The 14764-nt window shown below is 48.4% G+C and overlaps 1 pseudogene; it reads left to right on the top strand.

The window, feature by feature from the left end:
- The first annotated feature begins 2095 nt into the window (after window positions 1-2095).
- Window positions 2096-2716, top strand: LOC118631574 (annotated as a pseudogene).
- Window positions 2717-14764: the final 12048 nt, after the last annotated feature.

The following is a 14764-nucleotide window of genomic DNA, read 5'->3' as shown; positions in this document are numbered from 1 at the left end:
GGAAGTGAAACTGTCATTATTTGCAGATGACATGATATTATACATAGAAAACCCTAAAGACTCCACCAAAAAGCTACTAGACTTAATAAATGAATTTGGAAAAGTAGCAGGATACAAAATTAACGTCAGGAAATCGACGGCATTCTTGTACATCAATGATGAACTCACAGAAAGAGAAACTGAAAAAACAATCCCATTTACCATCGCTCCAAAAAAATTACGATACCTAGGAATAAACTTAACCAAAGAAGTAAAGGACCTACTTGCAGAAAACTACAGGACATTGAAAAAAGAAATAGAGGAAGATATAAAAAAGTGGAAGCACATACCTTGTTCATGGATTGGACGAACTAACATCATTAAAATGTCCATACTACCCAAAGCAACCTATAGATTCAATGCAATCCCCATCAAAATACCAATGACATATTTCACAGAACTAGAACACTAGAACAAATATTTCAAAAGTTCATATGGAACCAAAAAAGTCCCCGAATAGCCACAGCAATTTTGAAAAAGAAGGACAAAGTGGGTGGGTTCACAATACCAGATATCAGGTTATACTACAAAGTGACTGTAATCAAAACAGCCTGGTACTGGTACAAGAACAGGCATATAGACCAGTGGAACAGAACAGCGAACCCAGAAATGGACCCAAGGCAATATGCTCAATTAATATTTGACAAAGGTGGCAAGAGCATACAGTGGAGTAAAGACAGCCTCTTTAATAAATGGTGTTGGGAAAATTGGACAGCTACATGCAAAAAAATGAAACTAGTCCATCAACTTACACCATACACAAGAATAAACTCAAAATGGATAAAAGACTTAAATGTGACGCGTGAATCCATAAAAATTCTAGAAGAAAATGTAGGCAACAAAATTTCAGACATCATACGGAGCAGAATTTTCACTGATACATCACCTAAGGCAACACAAATGAAGAAAAAATGAACACATGGGACTACATCAAACTAAAAAGCTTCTGCACAGCAAAAGAAACAATCATCAAAATGGAAAGGCAACCTACTGTATGGGAGAACATCATTGCCAATGATATATCAGATAAGGGGTTAATTTCCAATATATAGAGAGTGCTCATACAACTCCACAAAAGGAAGACAAAGAACCCAATTAAAAAATGGGCAGAGGAGCTGAATAGACACCTCTCCAAACAGGACATACAAATGGCCAAGAGACATATGAAGAAATGCTCAACTTCACAAATCATCAGAGAGATGCAAATTAAAACAACAATGAGGTATCACCTCACACCTGTCAGAATGGCCGCCATCAACAAATCATCAAACAACAAGTGTTGGCGAGGGTGTGGAGAAAAGGGACTCTAGTACTCTGCTGGTGGGAATGCAGACTGGTGCAGCCACTATGGAAAACCCTTTGGTGTTACCTCAAAAAATTAGAAATTGAACTGCCATTTGACCCAGTGATCCCACTGCTGGGAATATACCCTAAGAAGCCTGAAACACCAATCAGGAAGAATATATGTACCCCCATGTTCATAGCAGCACTATTTACAATAGCTAAGATCTGGAAACAGCCCAAGTGTCCATCAGTAGATGAATGGATAAAAAAGCAGTGGTACATATACACAATGGAGTGTATATGCAGCTGTAAGAAAGAAAGATCTCTTATCCTTTGAGACGACATGGAGAAACCTGGAAAGTATTATCCTAAGTGAAAGAAGCCAAGCAGAAAAAGACAAATACCACATGATCTCACTTATAAATGGAATATAATGAACATAACAGTCTGAGGAATACAGTAGACCCAGAAACATGGAAATGGGGCACAGACTGACATCACTCAGAAGAGGGTGTGGAGGGGTGGGAAGAGATAAACCACAAAACTTACATGCATGTATGCATAACCAATAGACATGGACAACAAAGCCAGGGACGAGGCAGGGGTGGGGTGGGGAGGGGGGTGCCAATGGGGTAAAAAAGGAGAAACATCTGTAACAAAAAAATAAATAAATAAAAATTAAAAAACAAACAAACAAACAAAAAACCTGTTCTCTGAAAACTACAAGATGCTAAGAAAAGAAATAGAGGCTCTTTCCAGCCAGCGCCAAGCCATGGACATCTCCCAGGACAACTGGCACAAGCGCCGTAAGACTGGGGGCAAGAGGAAGCCCTACCACAAGAAGCGAAAACACAAGCTGGGACGCCCTGCTGCCAACACTAAGATTGGACCCCGCCGCATACACACGGTCCACGTGCAGGGAGGCAACAAGAAGTACAGAGCTTTGAGGCTGGATGTGGGCAACTTCTCCTGGGGCTCAGAGTATTGTACGTGCAAAACAAGGATTACTGATGTTGTCTACAATGCATCCAACAACAAACTGGTCTTCACCAAAACCCTGGTGAAGAACTGCATCGTGCTGTTGCAGCACACCATGCCACAGTGTACGAGTCCCGCTAGGCACTGCCTCTGGGCTGCAAGAAGGCGGCCAAGCTGACTCCTGGGGAGGAAGAGGTTTTAATCAAAAAATGATCAAAGAGAATTCAGAAGAAGTATGATGGGAGGTAAAAGAATGCCACCACCAGCAGTCTCCTCGAGGAGCAGTTCCAGCAGGCAAGCTCCTTGCACGCGTCACTTCCAGACAGGCCAGTGTGGCCGAGCCCATGGCTGTGTGCTGGAGGGCAGGGAGCTGGAGCTCTACCTGAGGGAAACCAAGGCCCGGAGAGGCAAGTAAGTTCCCTTCCCTCCTGTCTTAGCTCATGTAATAAAGGTGATTACCCCCCCCCCACCCCCCAAAAAAGAAAAAGAAATAGAGGAAGATATAAAAAAGTGGAATCATTTACCATGTTCATGGATTGGAAAAATCAACATCATTAAAATGTCCATACTACCCAAAGCAATCTATAGATTGAATGCAATCCCTATTAAAGTACCAATGGCATACTTCACAGATCTAGAACATTAAATACTCCAAAAGTTTATATGGAACCAAAAAAAAAACCCAAATAGCCACAGCAACCTTGAAAAAGAAGAACAAAGTAGGAGGAATCACGATACCAGATATCAGGTTATACTACAAAGCTACTGTAATCAAAACAGCCTGGTACTGGCACAAGAACAGGCAGATAGATCAATGGAACAGAACAGAGAACTCAGAAATTGACCCAAGACATTACGCTCAATTAATATTTGACAAAGGTGGCAAGAGCATAGAGTGGAGTAAAGACAGTCTCTTCAATAAATGGTGTTGGGAAAACTGGACAGCTACATGCAAAAAAAGGACACTATAATACCAACTTACACCATACACAAGAATAAACTCAAAATGGATAAAAGACTTAAATGTAACCAGTGAAACAATAAAATTTCTTGAGGTGCTGTTACTATACAGAAAATTTTTTCTACCTTTAGAATGAGAAATTTCATCAAGATTCTACAAAAACCTATTTAAAGTTACATAGACAAGAAATAGTCAAAACCTCCTAATACATTTCCTTGACAAATATCAGTGTGACAAAGTAGATGCACATGAGAATTGATTTATGGAAAACTCAAATATAGATTCTTTATTATTCTCCATCATCTCCTTAAAATAACAGAAACTAATAGATTCATATAATTGGATGGAAATTTTTAAATTATTTCACCTAGCATATCCTTTTCTTGTTTAACATAAGGAAACTAAGGGCCCAGGAAATAGAAATAACTTCTAATTTAATAACTAAATTGTGACCAAAACAGTCTTCTATCTAATAAGGAATGAATAATTTTCAAAGGTGAATAGAAGTTGCATTTAATCTAAGGAATGTGTTCACGTAGGAAGAGATGTACGTTTTCAAAGACACTGAGAGCGGTACCTAAGGTAAAGAACTTTGAGCACCCCAAGAAATAGGCAGCCATCATTCAGAGACACTCAAGAGACGGTCTGACTATAATAGAGAGAGAGATGTTTGTTCTCAAAAGCTGAAATTGAGATTAGACATTGGAGCTACGGGCCAGCTATTAAAATGTCATTGACAGAGAACATAGGAGTTTCAAAATTAAACCCAAATTAATTAGGTTAATAATTGAATTACAAAATAAATATCTTCCACTACAATATGTGAAAAAGAAAACAAATCTAATCTCCATGAACCACAGCCACCGAGTAATGAAATGTAAACTTTCCCATTAATATCACGTCTGTCACTTGGGGTTTAATTCACATTCCTCTTAGTGCCAACCTTCCCTTTCGAGGACGTGTGTTCCACGGCTTCACCCCACATGCCTCCACCCCACTGTCTCAGCTACAAGGTGATGACACCCTCCACCAAGAATGGGATCCAGTGTCTACACACTGCACTGTTTGCCCACCACCCAAGTCACACCACCTTCCACTATTACCCAATGTCACCCATGAATTAAGGAAAGAACTGGGCTCCAAAGTTCCAGTCCAGATGGTGACATGAAGGGGCCCTGAACCAGCTCTTCCCCAAACTCACTGAATACAGCTGTGTATGGAACAGCTTCCTCTGAGAATCACCTAAACCTGGCTAAGTGGCATCTCTGCCTGGGCACAGGAGGGGCCACATGGAAGAGGCTAGGACACAATCTGCCTATCAACCCACCCCCGGCGCGGTGAACACCCCAGAGTCTGACAGTGGGAAGGGATCTCAAAACCCCAAGCTTCTCCCTGAAGAGTGAAGGGTTTGAACCCCCATCAGGCACCCCAACTTCTAAGACCTGTACCTGAGAGATGAGCAACCAAAAACGCATTAGCTATGAAAACCAAGGGGGCGCAGATCCACAGAATTCCGGTGATCTGAGAACAGTCTCCAGAGGCCCATCGCATGGCCTCCCCACCCCAGGATCTGATCGAGGTGCACCCAGGCCCTGTAGAGGCTCCTTCACTTGTCTGGGAGAATCCGGCCTGAGGGGTGACACAGCCCTGGCTGGACCCAGGAATGCAGGCTGGTGGGCAACCTCTGCATCCGCTCTCCGTCTGTACACTCCCGAGCACCAGTGTCTTCGAAGGGAGCTGTGCCATGGTCTGGCCCAGGCTGGGAGCTGCCCCCAGGGTCACAGCGGCCTGGCTCTGGTAGCCAGCTAGGCTTACACCTGCCATCCCATAGCCCTGTCTACACTGACACTGAGGGTCTGGCTTCATCAGCTGACCAGCTGACCGAGGCGCTGACTCAGATCCCCCTTTGGGACACAGACAGGTCTCTGCACACCCTCAGCTACAGGAGCACCACAAAGAACACAGCTGGGTGCACCCTCCAGCAGACTTGAACGACACCCAGAGCTCGGGTGGGGTTGAGGGGTAAGGTCTATCTCCTACCTGAACTACTCCTTCAAGACAGAACTGGCTGTCTTGTCCACTGCAGAGACACCAGCGGAGTCCAACAAAAGGAAGACACAGGTGTGTTCCAAATAAAAGAACAAGATAAAACCTCAGGGAGCCCTGGCCGGTTTGGCTCAGCGGTTAGAGCGTCAGCCTGTGGTCCAGAGAGACTTGGTTCGGTTCCTGCTGAGGGCGCGTACCTCCGTTGCAGCTTGTCCCTGGCCCTGGTTGGGTCGTGCGGGTGGCAACCAGTCAATGTGTTCCTTTCACGATAATGTTTCTCTCTCTCTCTCTGTCCCACTCTATCTGAACAAAAAAAAAAGTCAAAAAGTGGAAAAATGTCCTCGGGTGAGAATAAAAAAAAAAAAAAAAAAAACCTCAGGGAAACAATTTAACTTGGATGGTGAACTCACAAGTGTTTATGTTATTGTATACACCAAGTACGTGAAACCTGCTTTATCTATTTAAGTTAAAGTACATATCTAAATGACATATATACACATATAATTTACTTCTTTTTGTATGTTAATTATTTTGTATACTTCAAATATTTTATAATCAAGTGTTAGCTCGCCGTATACATAAATTCAAACATGATTTAGACAGTTGAAATAATGAGGCCTGCTCCCTCCCCTCGTATCTGGGTGAGCTTGTGATGGCCACAAACAGAGTATGACAAGCTCGATGCTACACGACCTCCAAAGCCAGGTCACAAAAGCCATGTAGCTGCCATCGTGTCCACTGAGACGCTTGCTTTAAGGACCCTGAGCCACCTTGTAAAGAATCGAACTGATCCATGTTTTGAAAACCAGGCCACAGGTAGAGGCCACAGAGATGCTCTGGTTGGAAGGCAGCTGAGGTCTTCTTGGCCAACCTCAGGCAGCCCACAGGTGACAGAAGTCATGTCCTGTGATCCTGGCCCCAGGTATAAGCTCGCTCAAGGCCAGCCAGTGTTCCTAGGTAAGGGTACGGAGACACCTTCCTCACCCTGCCTCACCCAAAACCTCGAAGAGCATAATGCACTTGTGGTTTTATTCCAGTAACTGTTTGAGTGGCTCAGTACGTTGTGGTGGTAACTGGGACACTAACCTGCTCCAGGTTCCACCCAGATAGTGTCAGAAAATACTAGGGACCTGTGGTGTTAGAACAGAAGGTGTCGTCTGGGTCCCTTCTAGTTTCTGTTCTGATGTGACTGGTCTAGTTCCTGAATGATGCCTCCTCTTGTGTGATGAGTCAACGGAAGCATCATAATAGTGTCCACCGTGGAGCTGCAGTCTTAGACCCGGGCCTCCGCTCATCCCCGGCCAACGCGCTCCACCGTGGAGCTGCGGTCTTACACCTGGGCCTCCGCTCATCCCCGGCCAACGCGCTCCACCGTGGAGCTGCGGTCTTACACCTGGGCCTCCGCTCATCCCCGGCCAACGCGCTCCACCGTGGAGCTGCGGTCTTACACCTGGGCCTCCGCTCATCCCCGGCCAATGCGCTCCACCGTGGAGCTGTGGTCTTACACCTGGGCCTCCGCTCATCCCCGGCCAATGTGCTCCACCACGCTGTAGGTCTGCCCTTGCCATCATGGACAGGGTCAACCTGGAGTTCCTCTCTGAGCTCTACAGTCTCCCCTGAGCTTGCTTCCACTAAAACCGATGGTGGGGTCCGGTTCTTCCACGCACACCTGGATTTGCCTACCATATGCGCTGGTTCTGTTCCAGAGAGGAGGGGAAGGCAGGCATGGAAGTCTGATCTCTCTGCCACACCCCCCTCTCCTGGCCCAAAGCCACATGTCCAGAGAAGAGTATCCCATTCTGTTCTCTCTGGCAAAGACTTCTCCTCTGCTATATCTGCTCCTTCCAGGAGACAGAAAACCTCTATGCCCAGCCTCAATAACAGAAGAGGCCTCTTCTCTAAAGAATAAATAGTATAGTACGAGCTACCAGGCATGGCTCTTCATGTGGGAGCCATAAAGTTACTGGCAAAGACTAAAAACAATGCATGGGTCAACAGCATAAAACATCATTTCTGCAACACTAAGGAATATCACGTTTCCAGTGTGTGAATGGAAACATGTGCAGAAAGCTACCTGCCTTACCACTGACCTGTGTATCACACACACCCTCACTTATAGAAACATAATGTTGCTGCACCATTGGGATCATCTATCATATGGATTTGAAATCACTACCTTCTCTGTGTATGTCTATATCACGCCGTGTATCCTGAAGCCTTCCGTGGGTCAGACCTACAAAGACAATGAATGTTTGCTTATTTCTTTGTCCTCCTTATTCATCATCCATCGTCGTTTTAAAAGTGGGCTAAATAATTCACATTTTTAAATCAGTTTCTCCTCTGCACACCATCTGAAGCAATAGAAAAATGCTCTGTCCTGACTGCCAAGCCATAGACAAGGCCATGGACAACGATGGCAACCGAGAATTGAGAGGGAGGCGGTGTGCCAAGGGAATCTCTCCAAGGGGCTCTGGTAGTTACAGTGTGTACGTCTGCCTGAACTCGACCCGTGTGTGGTCAATACATTGACTGGATTTCTGCCGTTCAAAGTCAAGAGTCAATTACTACACAAAATAGTGACAACAGATGTATCCCAATTCAACCATTAAAGTTTATTTTCCTATTTTGACAGTTGCCAGATGGGAAGGAGGCAGGGTTGTGGAAGAAAAAGGTGAAGGGGTTAAGAAGTACAAATTGTCAATTATAACAACAGTCACGGGGACGTAAGGGACAGCATATGGACTATAATCAATACTATTGCCATAACTACGTGTCCGATGGGTACGAGACGTACGGAGACCACTTCATAGGTTATAGAAGTGTCTAATCACTCTGTTGTACACCTGAAACTGATAGGCTACTATATGTCAACTGTAAATGAAAAATAAATAAGCTTGTTTTCCAATGATAACGCTTAATCATATAAACATCAGTAAAACATGCCTCTGAATTAAAAAGCAGATACAAATAACATTTCATTCTCCATCTCACTGAATTTCCACCACCACACCACGTCCATAAGACCCTGGAGAGCAAAGGATTTTAAATGCACCTGTCTCCTCAGCCGCTAGGAGACAGGAGCACCCTCTGTCCTGCCCATCTTTGTATCTCCAGCACAGAAGCATTCTGAGTAAATGAATGAGCCCAGACAAGAAAAATAAATATAAAAATAAAAAATGAATGAGCCGAGTCCAGCTCCTTTACTTTACAGCTGAGGACACAGAGACCCGGAGAAACACATCTTCTCCCTGCCCGCACAAGGGAGACCAAGGCACTCACGTGCTGCTAGTGCCCCACAGTGTGCCACTGCACACACTCGGCACCTGCCCTAGAGCCTGGTTCGGAATCGACAAGTACATTTAGGTTCTCTTTGCATTTATCGATCTTTCTTGCTTCTGAGTAAGAGCATTGACAGTAAAGCAAAAGAGAAGAAGAAGAATATGCACAGGAATTATTCAGTCAGTCTGGAACCTAGTCTTCACTATGCCCCGAGGCCCCAGAGCCCCCTGCGGAGCGAATGGCAGGAGACCCTCAGGTGCGAGGACACAGCGTGAGCGTCACCACACACAGCCCCTGTGATGAAGGACCGCTGCACGGTGCTGAACATCGGGCTGCAGCAAGGTCCCGTGACTTTAGTTTCTATTACTTATTACATACTATTCTGTTTGCTTACTATTTGTATTTAAATTGTGTTTACCCTTTCCCAGGGTTTCTCAAAATGTTCACTTAGATTCAGTGTCTATTATGCCCAACCTGGAGTTTACAGTCAAAAAGTATAAAGACACATGAGATAAAAAATTAAAACATAATTTAAAAGTATCCTAGTAGACCTATATAGATAATCTTTTAAGAACAAATATTACAAATGATTAGTTCTGCCTGGGAAACCTTGGAAGTCCTTTTATTTATTTTTTATTTATTTTGTTGTTATTGTTAATCCTCACCCAAGGATATTTTTCCACTAATTTTTTTGTTTGTTTGTTTGTTTTTTATCCTCACCCGAGGATATTTTTCCATTTTTTGTACAGATAGAGTGGGAGGGAGAGAGAGGAAGGGAGAGAGAGAGAGAAACATCGATGTGAAGGGACACATCGAGTGGCTGCCACCCGCACGACCAACCAGGGCCGGGGACAAACTGCAACCGAAGTACGTGCCCTTAGCGGGAACCGAACCCGGGTCTCTCCGGACCGCAGGTCGACACTCTAACCGCTGAGCCAAACTGGCCAGGGCTCCACTAATTTTTTTAGAGAGTGGAAGGGCAGGAGGAAGGGGTGGAGGAAGAGGGAAGGAAAGAAGGAGAAAGAGAAAGAAATATCGATGTGAGAGAGACATTGATTAGATGCCCCTGCATGTGCCCTGACCGGGGCCAGGGAGTGAACCTTCCACCCAGTTACATGCCTCTGACTGGGAATCAAACCCGTGACCCTTTGGTGTGCAGGCCTACGCTCTAATCAGTGAGCCACACCGGCCAGGGTTTGGAAGTCCTTCCAGAAGATATGATTTTGAGCCAAGTTCTAAGAAATATAAAGGAATGTATCAGATGCAGGGAAATGAAAAGGAGAAATAAAATGCAGGGCCCAGAGAAAAACACAACCACACAGAGTAGGGAACAACCAGCAAGAATGAGGAATAGCCAGTGACCCTGGTGACAAGAACAGGTGACGTGGAGAAGGGGTGTTTCTCTGGTATAATTCTCAAAGGAGAGGCTGGAATCAAATCAGAAGAATTTCGCATCATGGTACAGAGTTTTAACTTCCTCTTACAGGTGATAGAAAGTAGTGTCTGAGCAGGAAATGACTGCAATATGGGTATAGAGTAGAAAGAGAATTGATTGGAATAATAAAGAGATTGAAGACAAAGACTGTAATAACCTTTAAATAGGTCCAAGGTAGTGACAAGCATCACAGAGAGAACAGAGAGGCGGGCACAGGTTGGGTGTCTGGCAAGCACATGGCACACGGACTGCGCACCACAAGGTCCAAGACGGTGACAAGCATCACAGAGAGAACAGAGAGGAGGGCACAGGTTGGGTGTCTGGCAAGCACATGGCACACGGACTGCGCACCACAAGGTCCAAGACGGTGACAAGCATCACAGAGAGAACAGAGAGGAGGGCACAGGTTGGGTGTCTGGCAAGCACATGGCACACGGACTGCGCACCACAAGGTCCAAGACGGTGACAAGCATCACAGAGAGAACAGAGAGGCGGGCACAGGTTGGGTGTCTGGCAAGCACATGGCACACGGACTGCGCACCACAAGGTCCAAGACGGTGACAAGCATCACAGAGAGAACAGAGAGGCGGGCACAGGTTGGGTGTCTGGCAAGCACATGGCACACGGACTGCGCACCACAAGGTCCAAGACGGTGACAAGCATCACAGAGAGAACAGAGAGGCGGGCACAGGTTGGGTGTCTGGCGAGCACATGGCACACGGACTGCGCACCACAAGGGGAGGGGCCATCGTTTCTATCTGGGCGCCTGAACCACTTTAGCCAAACAGAAGGCACTTAGGAGAACCAGAAGGCCATCGCCTTTGTAACACACAACAGCAGTTACTTGAAATTTGAAATTTAAAAACTTGACAATAGCCATTTAGTTTTTTGTTTGTTTTGTTTGTTTGTTTTAGAGAGGAGGAAAGAGAGAGAGAAATGTCAATGTCAGAGAGACACATCAACTGGCTGCCACCCACATAACTCCAACCCGGGCCGGGGACAAACTGCAACCGAGGTACGTGGCCTTAGCAGGAACCAAACCCGGGTCTCTCTGGTCCGCGGGCCAACGCCCTAACCGCTGAGCCAAACTGGCCAAGGCTAGCCGTTTAGTTTTTACTGACCTGGTTGAGCCAATCAGCTTTATGTTCCCATCACAAGGACAAAGCCCTACGAAGCCACATTCCGACGGAGTTGCCAGGAGCAAACACCGCAGCAGAGGAGACGGATCCCCCCTGCCTTCCCTACCTCTGGGCGCAGCCCACTTCCCCGTCGTCGACGAGGGTCCCTGCCAGGGTGCCCATCAGCCCCGCACCGCCACCCCTCCTCCACACTCAGTCCTGGGCAGTGGAGAACGGCAGGAGGAGTGTGCAGTGCTGGGAGTTCAAGTCCCCTGAGGCGCAGGAGCAAGAGGGGTCAGCCCTGTGAGCGGTCAGTGGGGAGACGGCCTGCAGGGTGGCAGGGAGGGCAGGGGAGGAGAGCCCTCGCAGTGCCCGGAGGCCTGGCGCCCGCTGCCCGGGAGAACTGTGAGGACAGCCTGTGCCTGCAGTGCTGCTCCAGGGCAGTGGAAGGCCCCGCACCGGCAGCAAAGGCTGTCCATCGAGGGTCTGCACTTGGGCCTGCACAGCCGAGCCCCAAGCCAAGCTGGGCCACTGAGGGGAGCAGTGGCAGGAGGCGCCCCAGCAACCAGAGTTGGCTCCTTCCCCTCTCCCTTCTCGGGAGCCAAACTCCCCTCCAGAGGTGACCCTCCTCCAGCTCCAGGTCAGGACGCAGCTGTACCCCTGCTGGGGAAGGAGGCCGCACTGTTTCTGAGGGAGAAGCTGCCTGGTGCATGACAGCAGGGTCTCCGCGAGGACAGAGAGGGTAATTGAACGGCGGGGACAGTGAACACCAGGCTGCTGGGCTTCCGGGGCAGCTCCGACAGCTGCCCAGCTTCCTTTTTTTTTAACTGGGTCCTGGGTAGGAACTTTTATCAGACCTCCTTGAAGCTTAGTCACACAAGGGTTTGTTCTGCTCTGTTCGAAAGACGTGGAGCCTTGAGCCCAGAATGTTTCCCACTCAGGGCGACTGCAGCTGAGGACAGAGGCTCCTTCTCTGGGGGCAGAGCCACACCCACCAGGACCAGGCAGAGGACGGGGCTGCTGGGCCTGACCTGGAGCACACAGGCGCCCGTCCGCAGTGAGGGACAGTCTTCTCATGCCGAGCCTGGCGTACGGGCCACAGGGCACCTGGCGCCACCCCGGGTCCCACCTGCGCTGGTGGCTCTGGAAAGGCTCCAGGTCTAGGTGGGTACAGTGGGCCCAGGTGAGCAGCACACAGAACGAGAGCTTTGGCTACGGGGGGAAAGGGCCTCAAACACGACTGTCACCACTGGACACTTCTGAACCGCGGAAGACGGCGCCTCTCCAGGGCACACCTGACGAAGAGACACGCAGAGGTAGGTCTTCTCTCCCTACGTATATGCATGATGGAAAAAATCAACCTCTTGCTGATTTCTGCCATTTGAGTTTATGAATTCTGGACCAACTGGCATCCCGACTGGCATGCTAGCTAAGCCAAGAACATGTCCTGCCTGAGCCCTCACCCAGATGCCACTGAGCCTGCACCGTGGTCTCTCACGGACAGTGTTTAGTGAGACAAGATCCTGGGGAGACTATTTCCTCCTGTGTAACTGTTCTAGGGACTAGGGGTTGGTTGGTTTTGAAATCTGCTGTGTGTGCCCGGAGCTGGGTCTCGTGAAGAGCAAATTAAGGTGATACAACGTCTGAGGCCCGGAAGGACCTACCCCCGCTGCAGAGGCAGACAGCCGAGCCTGCAGCTTTTCGGGGACCTCCGACTCTCCCAAGCACCAAGAAATCCCACGAGCCAAGAGTCAGCAGAGTCTGAAGTTAAAATGATTGTATTTTGGGCATAGATTTCTTTGGTGTTTTACGACACAAGGCAACAGATTTTGATTTTGGAGTTCATTTCCTTTGCGCTTTTTTTAAAACTTGAAATTAGGAGCTGGAGATTTTCTTCCTGGTTTTCCAGACCAGCCCCGAGCTCTGCGCCCTCTGACTGCTATCCACCAAGTCCGAGTCTGAGCTTCGGAAAGCCCGACGGGACAGCGGGACGTGGATTAGGGGTTCACCGGCTCCTTCCTGCCGGTCACCACGAGTTGGCAGCATCGTCTGTGTAAAGTGGTATCTCCACACAGCTCCTTCCCCCACTGTCTGAGGCCCTCTGCCTCCTCTCCAGGCCCAGGGCAGGGACAGCCCTCCCACTGGTGACCCCAGAATGTCACCCTCCGTGGCGGTCCTGACGCTCTGTCCCCGCAGGTGTGAGGGGCCCTCACCACCCTCCTCTCACCACCCAGCCTGCTGCAGCCGGAGGGGCTCCCTGGGGCATCTCACAGCAGAAGCTGAGGGCAGGCTTGAGGGCAGCTGAGTGAACAGCACTCGTTCCTCCCTGGGAACTGGACCCTCCGAAGGGGCTGCACTGATGGCCGGAAGGACCTGCATCTGTGCGCTGTCGGAGGCCCCCCGGAGCGTGCTCCAACACACTGGGAAGGCGAAGTCCTGGGGCGTGACCTTCAGCCTGCCTGCAGTGGCCCTGGAGAGGCTTATCTAACCGGTTGGTGTGATGACCTGTCTGAGAGCCTTCGGGTATAATTCCCCAGGCCTGCGGGGTCCCAGCAGGCGCTCTGTGCGCAATGGTGGGTACAGAGCACCCTCAGAGACAGCGCGACACCCGGGGACACTGCTGCTCCCCTCCCCAGGGGTCTGGCTGCAAGGTTGGTTGAGCAGAGTCCATAGTTAAGCCCAGTGGATGAAGACGGAAAACCCTAGGAAACTTCCGCGGTGACAGACACTGACTGTCCACTCCTGCTGTGCCTCTGAGGCAGAGGGGCTTCACCAGGTAACAGCAGCCTCCCTGCACCCCTCGCTCCCCGAGGACTGGAGGCAGAGACCGGGTGACCCGGCCTCGTCCACACCGACGCGGTGGGAGGACCGGCCCAACATCAGGAATCAACGCTCAGAAACACATCTGTACGCAACTATAGGCTCATTCTGAAATACTAGCTTTACGTAGAATGAAGATACTATTGGGACTTCAATGACCTTGCTCTTTGGGGAAAAGAGGTAGTTATTTATTTGTCCTCTCAAGGATCCCCAACAAATACCACGTTAATAGTTTCTCAGGCCAAATTTCATAAGTCGCCAAGACAATTTCCTTGAGTTTATTGCAAACATAAAGTATAAAATAATTAATATCATTATGCTATGACCAAGTCGTTATTTGATTACTTGTTTTGCAAACCCAGCAAAAATGCAAAGCATTAAAATTATAGAGCAGTAAGTAAAACAATAAACATCATAAATCTGCCATGGTTTGGAAGATTTCCATACATTCTACTAAGAGGACTATGTGATTCTTGAAAACCACCTTCGACTAGACTATAATGAAGGGTAAGAGCTCTCATGCCCGCCACCTTTCCTGCCCGCATCCTCCTCTGCTCAGATAACGTGCTGGTGTTCTCCCGTCCCCAGCGGGCAGAAGGAAGGTCAGGACTGAGAACAGTCCCCGTGGCTCCCTGTGAGCAGCTGGCGTGGGCGTGAACGCTGCCCCGTGACAGAGGGACCTTCCCCGGCGTGCCCTGTGCTGTCCCACGCAGCTCACGAGAAAGCGCGGGCTGACAAAGGCACATCAGCATGTGCAAACCGACAGAGCTGGAGGGAGGAGACTCGTATTCGAGAGGAATGTTT

The sequence above is a fragment of the Molossus molossus genome, unplaced genomic scaffold (assembly GCF_014108415.1).
Source record: "Molossus molossus isolate mMolMol1 unplaced genomic scaffold, mMolMol1.p scaffold_m16_p_16, whole genome shotgun sequence".
NCBI classification, from domain to species: domain Eukaryota; kingdom Metazoa; phylum Chordata; class Mammalia; order Chiroptera; family Molossidae; genus Molossus; species Molossus molossus.
The sequence above is the reverse complement of the archived record's forward strand: the minus strand, read 5'-3'. Positions and strand labels throughout refer to the sequence as shown.